The following is a 22435-nucleotide window of genomic DNA, read 5'->3' on the forward strand; positions in this document are numbered from 1 at the left end:
TTCTAGGCTATTTTCTAAGAAAAATTTGCAAAGAAGATGCCAACGTATATTAGCAGAGGGAGTTTTTTCATCTGGGAATTCCCTATACCAATAATCACAGGTCTAGTCTCTTCTGTGTTTTGTTTACATGTATATATTGTCTCTGAGGAGAGTGACTTTCTTTTTTTTACATTTTGTATACCCAGAAACTAACAGAGCTTAATAAAATACTTAATTGATTAGTTTAGCTTTTTCATATGGGAATTCCCTATACCAATAACATTACAGGTCTAGTCTCTTCTATGTTTTGTATGCATATATATGTTGTCTCTCCTAATAATATATAATAGTATATGTCTCTGAAGAGAGAGACTTTCATGTTTTACATTTTGTCCGTCCAGAACCTAATAGCTTAATAAGACACTGGTTTAGCTTCTTCACCATCAGTAATTCTCCCTTCAAAAAATAGTCTGGAAAAACCAAAACCACTGTATGTATTCAACTCCTGGAATCAAAGAAAAGAAAGACTATAATGTTTTATAATGAAGCTACAAATATTTTGCTTAATAACCAGTGAACCCTTAGGGTAGTCATTTAAATGGTGGTAGTTGTATATTATTATTTTTATTGTGTTGTAGGTGAAGACACAAATGAAGTTCACTGTATGTTGAACTTTCCTTATTTTTGAAACATTTATGAAATCTCAAGTGTATTCAATAAGAAACTTTTTAAAAGGGGAAGAGGGAACCCAGAATTAAATAAAGTCTGTTTCCAATGGGTTTACTATCCAAAACAATTCTCTTCTTTTTATTGTGTCCATATTTAAAGTTTAAGGTTACTCTGTGACAGAAATTCTAAGGGAGAAGAAGTGAAGTATTTTTAATTTTATTTTATTCACCTAAGTTTAGAGAGTTCTGGGAAGCACCCTAAAGAAGCAGTGAGTTTCCAGAGCATATGGCAAAGGCTAGACAAGAGAAGAGCTTTTAGTACAGAATATTTATGCAGATTAAAAAGAACCCCTAAAGGGGCAGCTAGTTAGTATAGTGGTTAGAGCACAAGCCCTGAAGTCAGGAGGACCTGAGATAAAATATAACCTTAAACACTTCACACTTCGTGGCTGTGTGAACCTGGGCAAGTTACTTAACCCCAATAGTCGCAGCAAAAACAAAAAACAAACAAACAAACAAACAAAAAAACCTGAAAGAAAACACCGGAGATGGGAGCAGGTTAAGTCATCAGGGAATAGAAAATAGATAGCTTATTTAGAAAGGCACCTTAGGTAAAGTGTAAAGAGAACTAGGCCTGAAATCAGATCATCTGGACTCAAGTAGCAATTCTACCAGTTATTAGCTCTGTGATCTTAGGCAAGTCATTTAACTCTGGGGCTTCAGTTTGACAAAGTACTTTAATTTTCCAAAGTTTTCTATCAGTGGTCTCATTTGACCTCCACAGCAACCCTTGAAATAGTTATTATTATCCTCAAGTTTACAAATGAGGAAACTGGCTTCTTAAGGCATCAGGTGACTTGCTTATATAGCAGGATTCAAATCCAGGCAGGTCTTACTCATTGTCCAGTATTTTATTCATTAGGCCCCTAAGAGGTTATAGGATCGTAAGATCCTAGATTTAGAGATAGAAGCACCTAGTCTAATTCCCACTGCACTGCTATTTTACATATGAAGGAGCTGGCCCAGAAAGATTATGTGATCTTGTGTAACTGTAAAGTTATTAATATCTTTCAGAAGAGTTTTTCCTCAATAATATTTTATTTTTCCAAATACATGTAAAGTTTTCAGTATTCATTTCTGCATATTTTGTATTCCAAATTTTTGCTCCATTCCTCCCTTATCTCCCCTCTGCTAGACAGCAAACAACATGATATAGTTTATACATGTACAATGCTTTTAAACATATTTCCACATTTGTCATATTTTTTTAATTAAAACTTTTTATTCTCAAAATATATGCATGGATAATTTTTCAACACTGACCCTTGCAAAACCTTTGTTCCAAATCCTCCCCCACACTCCTCTCCTCTTAGATGGCAAGTAATCCAATATATATTAAACATGTTAAAAATATATGTTGAATTTAATATATGCATACATATTTATACAATTATCTTGCTGAACAAGAAAAATCAGACCAAAAAGGGGAAAAAAATGAGAAAAAAAAATGCAAGCAAACAACAAAAAGAATGAAAATGCTATGTTGTGATCCACCCTCAGTTGCCACAGTCCTCTCTCTTTGGGTGTAGATGAAAGCTTTTTCTACTGGGGGGTTTCAACATTCTCTTGACAAGTCAGAATATGGAGTATATTATCTCTAATCTCCACAACTCTTTTCTCTTCCATAGTTTATGAGTTTATGAGATGAGTACAGCAGATTAAACTTTAGAAACTAAGGAACTGTTTTACTTTTAAAGAATGTAGCATATGAATGCAACGGAAATGTTAACATGCCATAAGAAATGATGAAATGGCCTATTTCAAAGGAAACTAGGAATTATTATGCAGAATGAAGTGAGTAAAACTAGGAGAATAATTTATACAATAATGATGTCATTAAAGAGGAAGAACAATTTTGGAACTTTGAGCAATTCGATGACAAACCACTAGTCCAAAGAATGAAAATGAAATATGCTATTCATCTGACTGAAAAGTAATGAACTTAAAATGTTGAGACATGCCTTTTCAATGTGTCTAAAATGAGGATTTGTTTCGCAGACTGTATTTATTTTTATTAATTTTATTAATTTATAACATTTTTTGACAGTACGTGGGTAAATTTTTACAACATTATCCCTTGCACTCACTTCTGTTCAGAACTTTCCCCTCCCCTAGATGGCAGGCAGTCCCATACATGTTAAATGCTACAGTATATCCTAGATACAATATATGTGTGCAGAACCGAATTTCTTGTTGCACGGGAAGAATTGGATTCAGTTGCAGATTGTACTCACGTTGACATTTTCAAACATGGCTAACATGGGACTTTGTCAGGCTGGGAAGGTATGTTTTAAGGGATACTGTTCTCTGATTAGTATTTTTTATTTAATTTAATGAGAAAAGTGGGGGATCCAGATTAATTATGAAATACTTATTACTTGAAAAATAAAAAAAAACATAAAGGTGCAATTGACAGGAAGGAGAACGGACTGAAGCAGCTGAAGTGTAAGTAAAAGATGGGAGGTGAATGGAGTCTTGAATTGACCTTTCAAATTGGATTGCCAAAAGTTTACCAGTATGGGGGACATCTTTCATATCTGTCCCTCTCTTAAATTTTCTGGAAGGAGCTTTTTCTCGCTTCCTCCACTAACACTTTCTCCAATGCCCTCCTTCTTCTGCCCTTTTCTCTATGGATACCAAACAAGTCTTCACGTGGACGGTCCCCGTGGAATCGCCCCGAGAAAGCAATTAACACGGGGCCCGGGTGAGGGCTGCGGCGCATGCTCAGAGTTTGGGCTGTTTCCTGGCAAAGTGGACACCCTAATCTCCTGCATTCACGGGAGACGAGGCCACGCCCATTCCGTTTTGATTGGCAGCTACATTACCTGCCTGGGGATCTAATTCGGAGAGAGCCTGAGTGCAGAACTTCCGGAAGGGTTTCTATCGCTTCCCCGGTGCGGAGATTCGGGAAAGCCCCGGCCTGAGATCTCAGAGGCTGCCTGCGGCTGCACTCCGGCCCCGCGAGAGCGCCGGACGCAGTCCTCCGGGAGTCCGTCCTTTCGGTGCTAGGCTCGCTTCTTTGGAAGCGAAATGAGGCGTAAGGAGGGTGGGGCGCACGCTCCGGTCCCGGCTGAATCGATTGTTATGTGGGCTGTGCCCGCCGGATGGAGTGATGGATAAGGAAAGAAAAACAAAGCCGGGCGTTAATGAAAACTAATGGCGAAGCGGCGTGCGCAGCCCTCCGGGGACTGGGCCTTTTCTCCGGAGACTCAGTCAAGGCCACCCGCAGCCCACGCTTAGATCCCGGAATGCCGCCGGGGCGTGTTTGGTCTGTTTCCCCAGTTTTGTCTTTTTTCCAAGAACAACTAGGAACCATCCACTCGGGCTGATCTACCGACCAATGGGCGCTGTCTGGCAATTATTTGCTTGTGTTTGACCAAGTGATTTAAAATCTCTGGACCTTTCTTTCTTCCTGTGGTAAATTACAGATGACCTGGATGACCTTCAGCGTCCCTTTCGTCTCCAAATCTCCGATTCTAGATTATAGGACGGTGTTTTACTGGGAATCGCTATCTGTACTGAGGAGAGATTTAAAATGTTAATGAACAGAGACTTTCATCCTCGGACTGGTTTACTGACAAAACCAGTAAAACGTGAAGGTTTTTTTTTTTTTAATTAGTAACTAAAATTTCCTGTTTTTCCTGAGGTAAAATCTGAACAGACTCCCGAATGGTGATAGAGCTTACACTTCAAAGGGTTTCTCGTTTAAGTTTAGACTTGAGGGTTTACCCCTAGTAGTTTACAAGAATGCCTTATCTCATTTGGTTTCCATACCCCCTTTCATATTTACATAGATAAGTGCCCCGTCCGCGGTCTGGAGGTAGTAAATTATGGCTGTGTGTACCCCCAGAGGGGGGATCTATACCCCACTTCTGGCTTACAGTGCAACTTTATTGCTATTATATTCTACTTCAAATATTGAAACTCTTCCTCTCCTGATTCAGGCCAGTTCCAATGGTCTGGTAATAAAAAGAGCTATTTGCATCCAAAGAGAGAACTGATGGGCTCTAAGGGCAGATTTAAACAGATTTTTTCTTTATTTTTTCTTGCTTTTTTTTTCCTTTGTAACATGGCTAATGGAGAAATATGTTTTGCATGACTTCATACATATAATGAGTGTTTTACTTTTGCCTTCTAGATGGATGAAAAGAGAGAGACAAAGAAAATTTCAAACTAAAAGTAAAAATTAAAAATAAGAATAAAACATAAAAGGATCCACATTAAGCACTGGAGAGCTTTCTTCATTTCTTTTGATTCTCCAATCTCCTATTAATAATCCTTTCCAATACCAAGAGTCTACAAAAGTAATTGTCTATTTTTCTATTTCCCAAACCTCTGGTTGGGGAATCGATTCATTATTTTCCAGAACTAATAGATTTTGTTTGAGAGAACACGGGAGTGATGAATTGCATGCCAGCTGTAACCTGGTAATATTGCATAACTGAGCTAAAATTATGAATCCCCAGAGAGGAAGGCAGAATAAAGCCCCAAAAGAGACAACTTTTTGTAAAATGGCAACTGGTGCTATTTCTTGTATGAGTTGTTGTTTTTTCAGAATGCCAATTCTCACAAATTATGATTTTTCTCCCAAGCTAATTGTTTCAGTGGGAAGCTGACCAAACCCAAATGCCTTAGAAAAAAATTAACAATAAAGCAATGACATTTTAGGATTATTGTCTTGTTAGGCCCTTGTTGCCATCTATTTGTGATATGAAGAAAAATAACAGCATATTCCTTAAGAAAAAAAAAAAAAAGGAGACCTTAATTTGCACCATCATCAAATATGATGTTATAAGAGTCTAGATTCTGGAATTTCTAGTACATGTTTTCCATTATGACTGACTTTGGTGACATGTAAGGAGTGGTTTGAAGAGCTATCTATATACTTCTTAGTGATGTGGGGGCCTTGGGAATGTTCTTACTGGTTGATAAAGATACAGATAAATGGAAAAGATGAGGTCTAATTGTAGTCTAAGTATTTTGTAATGAATGCATTGTACTCAGACATTGGCTAATCCAAACATTACAGATGTTAAAATGATAATTTATTACTTCATGATTTCTTAGTTTTGATGGATTTTATATTATTTGTGTTCAGTTTAAAAATCTTTTCATCTAAAGGTGCTGTAAATCACTATTGATCAGAGAAATGCAAATTAAGACAATTCTGAGAAACCACTGCACACCTATCAGATTAGCTGAGATGACAGGAAAAGATAATGGAGAATGTTGAATGGGATGTGGGAAAACTAGGACACTAATACATTGTTGGTGGAGTTGTGAATTGATCCAACCATTCTGGAGAGCAATTTGAAACTGTGCTCAAAGGACTATCAAACTGTCCATACCCTTTGACCCAGCAGTGTTTCTACTGGACTTATATCCCAAAGAGATCTTAAAGGAGGGAAAGGGACCCTGTTAAAAAATGTGGCAACTATTTTTGTAGTGGCAAGAAACAAAACTGAGTGGATGCCCATCAATTGGAGAATGGCTAAATAAGTTATATAAATGTAATGGAATATTATTGTTCTATAATAAATGACCAGCAGAATGATTTCAGAGAGACCTGGAGATACTTACATGACTGATGCTAAGTAAAATAAGTAGAACCAGGAAATCATTGTACACAGCAACAACAAATCCAATGGCTTTTCCCCTTTGACTTTCCTGGCGCCTTTGATATTCTTTTCTCTCTAGGTGTTTGGGACACCACTCTCTCCTGCTTTTCATTCTACCTATTTAACTGCTTTTTCTCTGTTTCCTCTGCTAATGTTCCTCTAAATCACACTTTTTTTTTTTTTTTTCTTTTTGCTGAGGCAATTGGGGTTGTGACTTGCCCAGAGTCACATAGCTGGAAACCACACTTTCTAACCCTAGGCATCCCTCAGGGTTCTGTCCTTGGCCCTCTTTCTTCTGCCTCTATACTGTCTCACTTGGTGATCTCATCAGCTCCCACGTATTTAATTGCTTTCTCTAATGCTAATGATTTTCAAGTCTACTTAACCTGCTCCAACTTCTCTGCTGACCTCAGTCTCAAGTCTCCAGTTGCCTTTCAGACACCTTGTACCGGATTTCCAGTTGACATCTGAAAGTCAATACATCCAAAAGCAGAACTCATTATCTTTCCCTCTAAAACTCTCCTCCCAACTATAACCTTCTCTATTACTGTAGAGGACACCATTTTCCCAGTTCCTCAGACACAGGAGTCACCCCTCCTTGCTCTCTTTCCCTCCCAATGTCCAATCTGTTGCCACAGGCCACTGATTCCATCTGTGAAACATTTCTTCTGTCTCCTTTTTTCCTCAGACACTAGCCTCATTCCAGTGCAAGCCCTCAATCACCTCATTTCAGTAGCCTGGTGGTAGGTCGGCCTGCCTCAAATCTCTCTCCCACTCTAATCCGTTCTCCATTCAGACACTAGAGTGATTTTCCTAAAACACAAGTCTGATCATGTCATTTCCCTACTCAATAAGCTCCAAAAGCTCCCCAGTGTCTCCAGGATTAAATACAAAGTGCTCTTTATTATCCAAACCCCTTCATAACCTAGTCCCCTCATACCTGTTCAACCTATTTACATCTTATTCCTAAAGACATACTCTTCAGTTCACAGACAATGGCCCCTGACTGGTTTACAAACAAGATATTCAATCTAAATTTCAGGAATTTCCTCTGGCTGCCCACCATGCTTGGAACATTTTCCTTCCTCCTCTCCAACTAAAATCCTGTCTTCTACAGGAAACCTTTCCCAACCCCTATTAATTGTAGTGTCTTTCTTCTATGAATTAATTCCTATTTATCCTTTTTTGTATTTGTATTTCTTTGAATATATTTGCTTGGACATTAACTTCTCCATAGATTTAGAGCTATATGGGATATTAGAGTTCATTCAATCCCTTCATTGTACAGATAAAGAAACTGATATCATAGAGAAGGTTTAACTAGCTCATATAACGGAGTCATGTGGAGGGGCAGCTAGGTGGCACAGTGGATATAGCACCAGCCCTGAAGTCAGAAGGACCTTAGTGTTCAAATGTGACCTCAGAAGTTTATTAACATTTCCTGGCTGTGTGACCCTGGGAAATCACTTAATCCCAAATGCCTCAGGGAAAAAAAAAAAGTTACGTGGGTAATAGATGACAAAAATGGGATTTAACTCACATCTGATTGGAAGTGACATTTCTGTCTTCAGCCCTTGGTAGTACTAGCAGGAGACTACCTTTTGGCTATCTCTAGTACTTAGTATTCAGTGTCTGGCACATAGTAGGTGCTTAATAAAGATTTGTTAATTGACTGATCAAAGAAAAACAATTTTGGTATAATTCTGACCAATACAATGAGTAGCTACAACTCCAAAGAACTTATAATAAAACATAATACCCAACTCTTGAGAGAGGAATGATAGGCATAAGATGAAGAGTACAGCACATTTTTGACATAGCCAATGAGTGGATTTGTTTTATTTGACCAAGGTAAATGATTACAAGAGTTTTTTCCCTTTTCTCTTCTCTTGTTTTGAGAAGCGGAATAAGAAATAGTGCTAGTGTTTCCAAAAAAAATGGTGGTGGGGAATGAATCATTAAAACATTATTTTCATAGAACAGAAAGATATCATATCATTGATTAAAATGATTAGAATTTTTAATAGTCTCTGATATTATTTATATCACATTAGTGATTGGGTGAATTGTTACAGACAAGGTACAGACAAAGGGGAGTTATGATTTGATATCTTAAACCTGGAAAAACTTTAAAAATTTTTTTGGTGTGAAGAATATTCATCTTTCATTTTCCAAAAGATCCAATGATATCATGTCACATGATATCTTAACTTTTGAATGAATTGGAGGCAAAGTTGGGGGCAGAGTTGTATAAAATTGTCAGCCTCGTTCTCTCTTCCAGACTCATCAAAGTCCAGTGGCAAGACTTAAGAAGGCAGGGGATGATCACCTTTGGCATCTTCAGGCTGTGCTGCACTCACTTCAGTTGCCTTCATGGCCATTGGAACAAATTGTTCTCATCTATTCATTCCTCTAGGGGAGTCTTCACGTGCTTGGGGGATTCATCTCCCTAACTCACCAGTCAGGTTTAAGAATTGTCAGTTGCTTTCAACCTGGTTTAGCCTGTCTGCCAAGACAGTTTTACCGGGTGTGGCTGCCGTGCTTGCTGCAACTTCTTGGAGACACAGGTAGGAGTTGGGTGACAGATAAATACTAAAGGCAGATGAGCAGCCCTGAAAAAAGTTCGGCAAACCCTCATATTCAAGTGCTCCTCTGAACTGAATGCTCAAGAGCGGATCACCAAAATAGTCAATAATGAAAATGGTCCTGAAAGTCCTGAAATTTTCCATTCCTATAATTTTCTCAAAAAAGTCATCCTTCTTTCACTATTTATAATTTGCTAGATATCAGTGTATCATTTCGCATTGAAGCATTTTTTTAATTTAAATTTTTTTTTTCAAATTTTGAGTTTCAATTTCTCTCTTTCCTCCCCTTTCCTCCCCTTATCTCACTGAGAAAGTGAGCAATTTGACATAGGTTACACATGTGTAGTCATGAAGCATCCTTTCATAGTGAATAAGTGTTTGTTTTACTAAAATACTTTTTATAATGAAAAGTATCATTGCAAAATAGAGACTACATCTTAAGGTCTAAAAGGAACCTTTATTGTTGGCTGTTAAAGAATTCCAGGACTAGAAATTGAAGAAATAAGAATAGACAATAAGGGAACAAAATGATCACTCTTTGTTAGACTATATGATGGTATATTTGGAGAATCCTAGAGAATCAGCTAACAATTAGTTGAAACTATTAACAACTTTTTAGAAATTGCAGGATATGAAACAAACCCCATAAATCAACAGTATTTCTATATATTTCCAACAAAATGCAGCAAGAAGAGATAAAGAAATTACATTTAAAATAATTGCAGACATTATAAAAATGCTTGATAATTTACCTGCTAAGACAAACTCAAGGATTATATATGAACGTAATTGCAAAATGCTTTTCATACACATATATCTAAGATATATCTAAACAGTGGATCACAACATAGCATTTTTACTTTTTGTTGTTGTTTGCTTGCATTTTGTTTTCTTTCTCATTTTCTTTTTGATCTGATATGCAGCAAGATAATTTTATAAACATGTATACAGATATTGAATTTAACATATATTTTATCAGGTTTAGCATATTAGATTACTTGCCATCTAGAGGAAGGGGTGGGAGGAAAGGGAGGAACACAAAGTTTTGTAAGGGTCAATGTTGAAAAATTATCCATGCATATGTTTTAAAAATAAAAAGCTTTAATAAAAAATATCTAAACAACTGGAGACTGAACTATGCCTGAAGAGAAAGATAACTGCATATGCTTTGACCCAGCATTATCATAATTTGATCTGTATCCCAAAGAGAAAAAAGATAAATGACTCTACATATGTATTGACCCAGCAATATCATGATTTGATTTATATTCCAAAGAGATCAAGGATAAATGAAAGGGTCTAAGAGAATAAAGGTCCCATATATCATGAAAATGTTTATAGTATTAGCAATTCTGTGTTATGTGAGATGGATAGTGTTAGGATTGAATATATATTTGAAAAAAAATCAAAATTGTTTTATGCCAAAAAATGCTCAATTATTCAGCCACTGAGTAGAACTTTGGGTCTATATATACTACCCTTGTCACACATAGAGTCATCTGCTTATATCTAGTATTTCAGGAGAATTATCATTTTTCCTATGAAGACTGCTTTAGTTGTATACCAACTAGTCATAATTGTATACCATCCACTCATGCTCCAGACTACTATGACTTTACCAGTTCGTCCTGCAATGTACCCAGTGTTGCAATGCAATCTGCTGCCCCATGAGAGGAATAACATCTGGACCCTCAAAAGTCAAACCTCCAGAGGTCATAGAGAGTGGTATCTACTCAGAGGGAGTTCATCTCCTTTGTTTTGGGACTCTGCCTTGGAATTGAATTGATGTGTAAGTGAAAATTTACTTCAATCCCTTTATCTAGTCATGCTTTATAGTCAATGTACCTATCCTAAATCAATAATACCTAGACCCAGCATGGGTATCTTACTATATTGCTCAGTGCACCTCTTCCTCATTAACCTTGCTTTGGAAAAAATATTCACAAAAATGCTACTATTGCTATTGGAAAGGGCATGGTAATTTACTGTCTTATGTCTCCATTCATAATCTCTGTCACTACCTAAATCAACATTCACTTCCTTGGGCATGATTCCCCTAGAAATGTTGCATATTATAACATTAATTTTTGGATAGCAGAGATTGTTTCACTTTTGTATTTGAGTCCCCAGAGACAGTTCTTGGCACAAGATAGACTCTTAATAAGTGCTGCTTTATTGTATTTTTTTTTCTTTTTTAAGTTTTTTTTTTTTTTTTGTATGAGAAGCCTAGGATATAAAGCTGTCCCTCTCCCACCCACCCACATCTCACACTGAATTAGGATCAGAGCTCATCTGGTCCAAACTGAAAGTCTTAACAATTGTGCTAATGGTTCTAGATCATGGCAGGACCAGTGAAGATAATCATCCTAGAGGAAGCAAGTATACCTCTATATACTATAGTATATACAGTAGATATACTATCTGGTATACTGTAGTCAGTATAACTAATTTCTTTTCTAGAGGATAATTACAAACTGAAATATTTACTAACTCTAGCATCCAGAGATGCTCAGGATGAGAGGTTCATGGTCAACCTTTCCAAATAACTTGAAATTGCTTTGAATAAAGGGAGGGGGCATCAGAATTGATCCTCTCCAACTCAGGATTTTAACACCATCTCCACATTTCCCACCTTGCTACAGTACTTTAGTATTTTGCTGAATTCTCCTCCATGTCTCAGGAGCTTACCATTGGGAAAATCTCATCATTCTGCAAGCTTCAATCAGCCTGGGTACTCATACCTCTTCACTATCTTCTGCCTCTCTGATTGGATGGCAAATAGATAGTATTACTCTTCAATCCCATTCATTGATACTCTGCTATTTTCTGGGGAAATGTGCCCAGTACTATAAGATATAATATGGAAACACACACACACACACACACACACACAACATTATTGTGCTAGATTTCTTCTACTTTTCTTAGCCAAATTCTTTTTTTTTCCTCCTGAGGCTGGGGTTAAGTGACTTGCCCAGGGTCACACAGCTAGGAAGTGTTAAGTGTCTGAAATCAGATTTGAACTTGGGTCCTCCTGAATTCAAGGCTGGTGCTCTAACCACTGCGCCACCTAGCTGCCCCTCAAATTCTTTAAAAAAAAAAAAACAAAACAAAAACAAAAACCTACCATCTACACTCCTTGCCTGCATATCTTCATCTTCTACTTACTCTCAGCTCATCTTTAAATAAAATCTGTCTTCCTGACAGTTCCCATCATCTTTGGTACTCCTGAATGAATTCTAAAACCTCCATTTAGGTAGGTGACTCAGCAGAAACATCTCCTCACATTACTTTGGGACCACTTTGAATTCTCCCTCATGTTCCTGTTTTGGGATGCTATTCTCTAACTCCCCCTTTTCAGTCTCTTATGTGTTGTTTTCTCCCAATAAACTAAAAACTACTGAAGAGACGAGATTTGCTTTCATTTTTCACATTTATGTATCCAGTGCACATAGTAGGTCCTTAACAAATGTTTATTGCTATTGAGTAGCCCAAGTTTAGAGTAAATTCCCAGGATATCTATGGGTCTCAATCATGTCTCTTTGTGTGAACCTATCTCCTAGTTTGGAGGGGGTGGGGTATCCAAGGTCTGTAGAAACAAATTATCCCCATTATTAAAACTATGGCCATACCTTCAGCTAATGTATTCTGGGGTTATAATTATCATTAGCATACTCCAAGATTATATTGTCTCCTAAAAACGACAATAGCCATTCTAAGTTGGGTCAATGCAGCACAAGATTTCAAGAGCAGTTCTTACTGCTGCTAGGTAAACACTGAAATAGTGAGAAAAGAAGGAAGGAAACAAGGGATTTAGCAAAAATGAAATGAGAAAATACAGACATTTGACTATGCAAGAAAGGGAAAGGGGGAATCTTGCACAGACCAGTCTGTTTGATGATTAGAGTCATATTTGTCAAGTTGCCCAGAAAGTGTCCACTTGCAACCAAATATTTATATGGAAACGGTTGTACAGAGAAATTCCAGTTATTACAGTAAGTATTATAGTGGGTGTTACCCTAACGCTGTGCTAAAGAAAATCTAACCAAATATTTATATGTTGTATGCTTATACTTTCTATTTTCTAAAACACATTTGTAATAAAAAGTTTTAATTTAATATCATAAACTTTACCCCAAGTGCAAACTTGATGGCTGATTTCATATCCATTTCATATAATCTTTTAATAAAGTTTGAAATCCACAAGCTCTTCCTTCATTATACTATATCCTTAGGCTATAGTGGAAAAATAAGTTAACAAGAGTTCCTTACCTTCACAACTGAACTTCCTGCCCTAACCTGCCCTCACCCTCAGTAGAGGAAGGGGCAGAGGGAAATTATTAAATATTACATTTTTTTTCTTTGGCCTTACATCTTGAATCCAGATACTTTAGTGATTAAACTTTCCATCTACCAAAAAACTGGAGATGGGAGGAGGGAAAAAATTAATTTAAAGTACTCCATCACACCATTTCTGAGTAAGGTTGTTTGACACAGTTGTGGGAAAAGAACTGTCAGGTCCAGAGAATTAGGCATTTATTAGCTATGTTATACCTCCCAGGTCATTTACTTCCCTTGAACATCAATTTCCCCACCTATAAAAAGAGGATAATAATAACATACTTCACAATGTTTTGAAGACCAATCAATGTAACATATGTAAAAATTTACTGTATATGTTGAGGTGATATATAGAATATATACATATATATATATATATCTATGTAGATAGCTAAAATGGCAAGGTATGTGGTTCTGGGGAAACAGTGTTGAATTTGGAGTGGGAAGACGAGATCAATTCTGAACCTTGCCATTTATTTCTTGTGTGATTGTTAGGAAAATTATAACCTCTCTAGATGTCCTCTGTTGTCTCATCTGTAAAATGAGAGGATTGGACTAAATCAATAGTGTCAAACTGAAACAGAGAAGAGGGCCATTAAACCATACATAAAGATCCCTGTGGACCACATATTGACTTTTTGTTTTTCATTTGGGTCTGACTCTTGAAGACCCAATTTGGATTTTTTTTTTGGGCAAAAAATACTAGAATGGTTTGCCATTTCCTTCTCCAGCTCATTTTACAGATGAGGAAGTTGAGGTAAACAGGGTTAAGTGACTTGCCCAGAATCACATAGCTAATATGTGTCTGAGGCCAGTTTTTAACTCAAGCAGAGGAGTCTTCCTAACTCCAGATCTGGTACTTTATCCACTGTACCACTTACATGCTCCATGTTGACTTAAAAACCTCTATATTATCTCAGATCTGTGGAGAAGGACTTTATGGCCAAAGAAGAAATGGAGTACATTATTGACACAAAATAGATAATTTTTATTATATTATGTTTAAAAGTTTTTGTACAAACAAAACCAATGCAGACAAGATTAGAAGGGAAGCAATAAACTGGGGAAAAATTTTTACATTCAAAGGTTCTGATAAAGGCCTCATTTCTAAAATATATAGATAATTGATTCAAATTTATAAGAATTCAAGTCATTCTTCAATTGAGAAATGGTCAAAAGATATGAACCATCAGACAAAGGAAAAAATACTGGAAGCTGCTAGAAAAAAAGCAATTCAGATATGGAAGAGCCACAATAAGGATAACCCAGGATCTAGCAGCGTCCACATTAAAAGAAGGAAGGGCCTGGAATATGATATTCTGAAAGGCTAAGGAACTTGGTATGCAGCGAAGAATAACTTACCCAGCAAAAATGAGCATCGTTTTCCAGGGAAGAAGATGGACATTTAACGAAATAAATGAATTCCATCTATTCTTGAAGAAAAAACCAGATCTACACAAAACGTTTGATCTTCAAATACAGAACTCAAGAGATTTCTAAAAAGGTAAAAATCTTGAGAACTATATTTCTGCCATAAAGATATGTAAAGAGCACATGTATAATTTGTCCTAGAAACTAGAGGTGGAAAGGAAATTATATCATAAAAAAGGGTAAAGTGATGACACTATATCTCATGAAGAGGCAAAGGTAACCTATTATATCTGAGAGAAAGAAAGGAGGGAGATGAACATAGTGTGTATCAATAGACATATTCGATTTATGGTGAAACTTCTTCCACTTCATTGAAAAGTGAGAGGGAAGGAGTAAGCTAAGGGGAAGGGAATACAGAAATTGTGAGAAAAAGGGGTAAAATAGGAAGAGGAACTTTAAGGTGGGGGAGGGATACTAAAAAGGGAGGGCTGTGAAAAGCAAGTGGTGTTCACAAGTTTAATACTAGGTAGGGGGGTAAGAGGGAAGGAAAGGAGAAAAGCATAAGCAGAGGTTAACAAGATGGCAAGCAATATAGAATTACTCATTCTTAACATAAATGTGAATGGGGTAAACTCCCTCATAAAGAGGAAGCAGTTAGCAGACTGGATTAAAAGCCAGAATCCTACTATATGTTGTTTACAGGAAACACACCTGAAACAGGATGATACATTCAAAATAAAAGTAAAAGGGTGGAGCAGAATCTACTATGCTTCAGGTGAAGTCAAAAAAGGGTAGCCATCCTCATCTCAGATCAAGCAAAAACAAAAATTGATCTAATTAAAAGAGATAAGGAAGGGCATTATATCCTGCTAAAGGGTAGCATAGATAATGAAGCAGTATCAATATTAAACATATACACACCAAGTGGTACAGCATCTAAATTCCTTTTTTTTCTTTTTCTGGGAAATATTTACTTATTTTTTAAATTTATAATTTTTTTTTCACAGTATATATGCATGAGTAATTTTTTTTATAATATTATCCCTTGTATTCATTTTTCCAAATTATCCCCTCCCTCCCTCTACTCCCTCCCCTTGATGATAGGCAATCCCATACATTTTACATATGTTACAATATAACCTAGATACAATATATGTGTGTAAATACCATTTTCTTGTTGCACATTAAGTATTAGATTCCAAAGGTATAAGTAACCTGGGTAGATAGGCATCTAAATTCTTAAAAAAGAAATTAAGAGAGTTGTAAAAAGAAATAGATAGCAAAACTATAATAGTGGGAGATCTCAACCTTGCACTCTCAGAATTAGATAAATCAAACTGTAGCGAGCTGTCGTCTCCAGAAGCTGCTGGATCGCTCTCTGGGAAGAGATCTGCTGTGTCTACTCAAATCTTTAAGACAGATTCTTCTTCCTGTAGTGAACCGTTGTCTCCAGGCAGTTGCTGTTAACTCTTGTCCTTAGAAGTGACTTCCCTTCCTGCAGAGAGCCCCGTCAGGCCTGATGTAATGCAGAGAGTCTTCTTCTTTCTCTGAGAGTCCTCTCTTTTATTCTCCCAGAGAATGGGCGTGGGATAATGCAAGGGCTTCTGGGAAGAACCACCCCAGCCAATGAGCTTGCCCCCTCTATCAAGTCAACCTGAGTTCTCACCTTGTAATTGTCCAGAAAACCTGAATTCTCACCTTGTCACTGTCCAGACAACCTCAGTTCTCACTTAGTAATCCCAACATCTCCCCCTTTCTTTTGATTTAGAACATAGGACAGTCATGACCTTGAAACATAAATCCATCAATATGGGAAGTATTACAGATAATTACATGAATTACATAAGCACATAGTAACATAGTAACATAACACATGCTAGAAGTATATAACATAATCATAAATTGAAAATTTATAAATGTCCATAAGTCCATTGTCCATTAGTCTCATCTTGTGTGAGGAAGTCCAATGATTCCTGCTGGTTTTAAAGTTCTTTAACAGTCTTCTTATTAGCCATGCTCTTTCAGTGTCAGATGTTTCTTAGATCTTCTCCTTTATTTTGAGGTCTTTCTCTTTTTCTGTCTCTCTCTGGTGGACAAGGCGAATATGACTCGTTGGCACCCATCTGATTCCTTCTCCTGCTGAAGAAATACAAGCAAACCCTCTCCCCCAGGCAGTTAACCTATCTAATTACCTTCTATTTACCACTTTCTAAATCTCTTCTCATCATCTGGCAATTACATTGGAATTGTTTGCACTGGACACAGCCCTGTTGGTTTAAAAGGCCTGTATTCTCCCCAAGTGTAATCCATTTTTGCAATCTGATTGCCTTTTGACTCACTTATCAGGTAATCCCTTTCTGCCATGTGATTGCTTTTCTGTTGATTGATTAAATCAGAGTCCTGGCCTTCTAAAGGTTCTTTGGGTGTAACATCAGCTGCCATCATGCCCCAAGTCTTTTTTGCCTGGGGCCCTGGATCTGGGCCCCTCATCCCATTTTCCTGAATTATTCTACACTCTGATGCCCAATGGAGTCCTCTGTTGCATTTTGGACATGGGGTTTTAGGTCTTCTTTCACCCTGTCTTCTCACTGTATCCCCATACCTACACTGAGCTCTTAGATGCCCAATTTTTCCACATTGAAAACATCGCCGAGTTTCTCTAGAAGTCCCTTGCCAGGAGGGACCCTGCCTTTCCACATTCATCATTGTCCGGGTGTAAAAAGCATTTGTTCCCACTGTAGCACAGCGTCTTATGATCTCCTCTAAAGGAGCATCTTTGTCTAATCCCCATATAATTCTTTTGCAAATCTCATTGGCATTTTCCTTAGCCAGATGTCTGGTCATTATTTCTGTGGCTGAATTTTCTCCAATAGTTCTTTTGACAGCAGTTTGCAAACGTCCCACAAAATCTGCAAAAGGTTCATTGGGACCTTGCTGTATTTTAGTGAAAGCCTCTCCACGATCTTTCTGTCCAGGAAGGACACCCCAAGCTTTTATTGCAGCCTTAGCAATTTGCTCATATATTGTCATGGTATAATTAATCTGTTCCGAATTCTCTCCATACTGACCTTCACCAGCTAAGTGCTCAAAAGTGAATTGTGTGTTAACTCCTATTTCCAAATTGCATCTGACTTGAATTTTACATAATTCATGAAATTCCGAAAGCCATAATAAATTTTCTCCAGGTTCCAGGCATATCCTTGCTATGGATTTCCAATCATTCGGGGTTAGGACTTCATAAGACAAACCATCTAGTAACATTTTAACATAAGCTGATGTAGCCCCATAAAGGGTACAACCTTTTTTCAAATCCTTAATTTTATTCAAATCTAAAGGTGCATATCTTCTCCTTTTTTTACCTACAGAGTCAGTATTTTCAATCACAGGATATGCATGTATAAAATCACTTATATCCTGTCCTTCTCTCTTAGCTTTAACCAATGCTTTTTCTAATCTTGTCATAGGCTTAGGCTGCTTCAGAGGCAATTCTGTTTGTGTTTCTGCCTCTTCCTCTCCTCCTTCTTGCTCCACCCATGAAGGGTTAATTGAGGGAGGAGATGGGTGGTGCTCCTGTTGCTGTTGCTCAGAATTGTACTTTACTTCATTGTTATCTGATTCATCCTTTTCACCTAGTTTAGTTGACACCTCCCCATTTTGCTCCTTCATCTCTTCCTTTAGAATAACATTTTTTAAAGCCATTTGGATTAAATTGTAGGTATGAATTGTATCTTTGGAAACTGAGTTTGGTCTGGAACCAAAGGGTAAAATGTCACAAAGACAATTGTAGTGTTCACCTAATTGCTCTCCTACTAATTCCCATTCATCTGGATCCAATTCTTCTTCCAGAGAAAAAGAAGGACATATGACCTTCACAGTTCTTAAAAGTTCAGTAATCTCCTCTAAAATTATAATCAATCCTTGGCTTTTCATAACCTTGATGATGCTCTCTAAACATTTTCCTTGAACAGAAGGTGTTTGCCCCATTTCACTATAAGAGATTGCTGGTTTAGCCCTTAACAAGTTCCTTATTTATCTATTAACACACTCACTTAATCTTTAACAAAGTTTCCTTGTTACTCACGGTTCTGGGTCAGAGAGACTGAGATCTGGATGGGAGGCTTTTCCACTGGAATCAGGACCGTGTCTGTCCCTGTTTGGGCACCAAATTGCGAAGGTCTGGTCTAGCTCCTCTTGTCAGGATAAGCAAAAGTCCTTGCCCCACGTGTGGACGCCAAATGTAGCGAGCTGTCGTCTCCAGAAGCTGCTGGATCGCTCTCTGGGAAGAGATCTGCTGTGTCTACTCAAATCTTTAAGACAGATTCTTCTTCCTGTAGTGAACCGTTGTCTCCAGGCAGTTGCTGTTAACTCTTGTCCTTAGAAGTGACTTCCCTTCCTGCAGAGAGCCCCGTCAGGCCTGATGTAATGCAGAGAGTCTTCTTCTTTCTCTGAGAGTCCTCTCTTTTATTCTCCCAGAGAATGGGCGTGGGATAATGCAAGGGCTTCTGGGAAGAACCACCCCAGCCAATGAGCTTGCCCCCTCTATCAAGTCAACCTGAGTTCTCACCTTGTAATTGTCCAGAAAACCTGAATTCTCACCTTGTCACTGTCCAGACAACCTCAGTTCTCACTTAGTAATCCCAACATCAAACCACAAAATAAATAAGAAAGAAGTCAAAGAAATAAATAGAATACTAGAAAAGTTTGATATGCTAGATCTTTGGCGAAAGCTAAATGGAGACAGAAAGGAGTACACTTTCTTTTCAGGAGTTCATAGAACCTATACAAAAATTGATCATATACTAGGACATAAAAACCTCAAAATCAAATGCGGTAAGGCAGAAATAGTAAATGCATCCTTTTCAGACCACAATGCAATTAAAATTACATTTAATAAAAAGCCAGGGGAAAATAGACCAAAAAATAATTGGAAACTAAATAATCTTATACTAAAGAATGATTGGGTAAAACAGCAAATCATAGACATAATTAATAACTTCACCCAAGAAAATGACAATAATGAGACATCATGCCAAAATGTGTAGGATACAGCCAAAGCAGTAATAAGGGGAAGTTTTATATCTCTAGAGGCCTACTTACATAAAATAGAGAAAGAGAGGGTCAATGAATTGGGCTTACAACTAAAACTGCTAGAAAAGGAACAAATTAAAAACCCCCAGACAAACACAAAACTTGAAATTCTAAAAATAAAAGGTGAAATTAATAAAATTGAAAGTAAAAAAACTATTGAATTAATTAATAAAACTAAGAGTTGGTTTTGTGAAAAAACCAACAAAATAGACAAACCCTTAGTAAATCTGATTAAAAAAGGAAAGAGGAAAAGCAAATTGATAGTCTTGAAAATGAAAAGGGTGAACTTATCACTAATGAAGAGGAAATTAGAACAATAGTTAGGAGCTACTTTGCCTAACTTTATGCCAATAAATTAGATAACTTAAATGAAATGGAAGAATACCTTCAAAAATATAGCTTGCCCAGATTAACAGAGGAAGAAGTAAGTAGTCTAAATAATCCCATTTCAGAAAAAGAAATAGAACAAGCTATTAACCAACTCCCTAAGAAAAAATCCCCAGGACCAGATGGATTTACATGTGAATTATACCAAACATTTGAAGAACAACTGACACCAATGCTATATAAACTATTTGAAAAAATAGGGATTGAAGGAGTCCTACCAAATTCCTTTTATGACATAGACATGGTACTGATACCTAAACCAGGTAGGCTGAAAACCAAGAAAGAAAATTATAGACCAATCTCCCTGATGAATATTGATGCTAAAATCTTAAATAAAATATTAGCAGAAAGACTACAGAAAATCATCCCCAGGATAATATACTATGACCAATTGGGATTTATACCAGGAATGCAAAGCTGGTTCAATATTAGGAAAACTATTAGCATAATCGACTATATCAATAACCAAATTAACAAAAACCATATGATCATCTCAATAGATGCAGAAAAAGCATTTGATAAAATCCAACATCCATTCCTACTAAAAACACTTGAGAGTATAGGAATAAATGGACTATTCCTTAAAATAATAAGGAGCATATATTTAAAACTGTCAGTAAACATCATATGTAATGGTGATAAACTGGAACCTTTCCCTGTAAGATCAGGAGTGAAACAAAGTTGGCCACTATCACCATTACTATTCAATATAGTACTAGAAATGCTAGCCTCGGCAATAAGAGCCAAGAAAGAGATTCAAGGAATTAGAGTAGGTAATAAGGAAATCAAACTATCACTCTTTGCAGATGACATGATGGTATACTTAGAGAACCCCAAAGACTCTGCTAAAAAGCTATTAGAAATAATTCAGAAGTTTAGCAAAGTTGTAGGATACAAAATAAATCCACATAAATCCTCAGCATTTTTATACATTACCAACACAATCCAACAGCAAGAGATACAAAGAGAAATTCCATTCAAAATAACAGACAATAGTATAAAATATTTGGGAATATATCTACCAAAGAAAGGAAAGTCAGGAATAATATGAGCAAAATTACAAAACACTTGCAACAAAAATAAAGTCAGATTTAAATAATTGGAAAGACATTGAGTGCTCTTGGATAGGCCGAGCAATTATAATTAAGATGACAATACTCCCTAAACTAATCTATTTATTTAGTGCTATACCAATCAGACTCCAAAGAAACTATTTTAATGACCTAGAAAAAATAGCAACAAAATTCATATGGAAGAACAAAAGGTCGAGAATTTCAAGGGAAGAAATGAAAAAAAATTCAAATGAAGGTGGTCTAGCTGTATCTGATCTAGAACTATATTATAAAGCAACAGTCACCAAAACCATTTGGTATTGGCTAAGAAATAGACTAGTTGATCAGTAGAATAGGTTAGGTTCACAGGGCAAAATAGTGAATAAAAATAGCAATCTAGTGTTTGACTAACCCAAAAATCCCAACTTTGGGGATAAGAATTCATTATTTGACAAAAACTGCTGGGAAAACTGGAAATTAGTATGGCAGAAACTAGGCATGGACCCACATTTAACACCACATACTAAGATAAGATCAAAATGAGTCCAACATTTAGGCATAAAGAACGAGATCATAAATAAATTAGAGGAACATAGGATATTTTACCTCTCAGACTTGTGGAGGAGGAAGGAATTTGTGTCCAAGGGAGAACTAGAGACCATTATTGATCACAAAATAGAAAATTTTGATTACATCAAATTAAAAAGCTTTTGCACAAACAAAACTAATGCAAACAAGATAAGAAGGGAAGTAACAAATTGGGAAAACATTTTTACAGTTAAAGGTTCTGATAAAGGCCTCATCTCCAAAATATACAGAGAATTGACTTTAATTTATAAGCAATCAAGCCATTCTCCAAGTGACAAATGGTCAAAGAATATGAACAGACAAATTTCAGATGATGAAATTAAAACTATTTCTACTCATATGAAAGTGCTCCAAATCACTGTAAAGGGCTAGAACTGAGCAATGCACTTGGATAATGAAGCATGTGAGACTAATTGCCAATTGGACGGTTCCCTATTAACTTGTTTGAAGGTTGACCCTCCCCAGCTGTTCTGTGCTGACTTGATTGGTGGAACAAAGAGGGGGAAGTGACTTGTGTGGGAGGAGTAAGAGAAACTTGGATGGTGGAACTCACGCTCACTTGCACTCGTGACCTGGCGTTGGAGGCGATAGTAAAGATCTAGAATAAAGACATTTAGTGATCCTGACTCCTGCTGATTTCTGGGAAGATAGAGTTCCAGCAAATCACTATTGATCAGAGAAATGCAAATTAAGACAAC

Source organism: Sminthopsis crassicaudata, chromosome 3, assembly GCF_048593235.1.
Source record: "Sminthopsis crassicaudata isolate SCR6 chromosome 3, ASM4859323v1, whole genome shotgun sequence".
In the NCBI taxonomy this organism is placed as follows: Eukaryota; Metazoa; Chordata; class Mammalia; order Dasyuromorphia; family Dasyuridae; genus Sminthopsis; species Sminthopsis crassicaudata.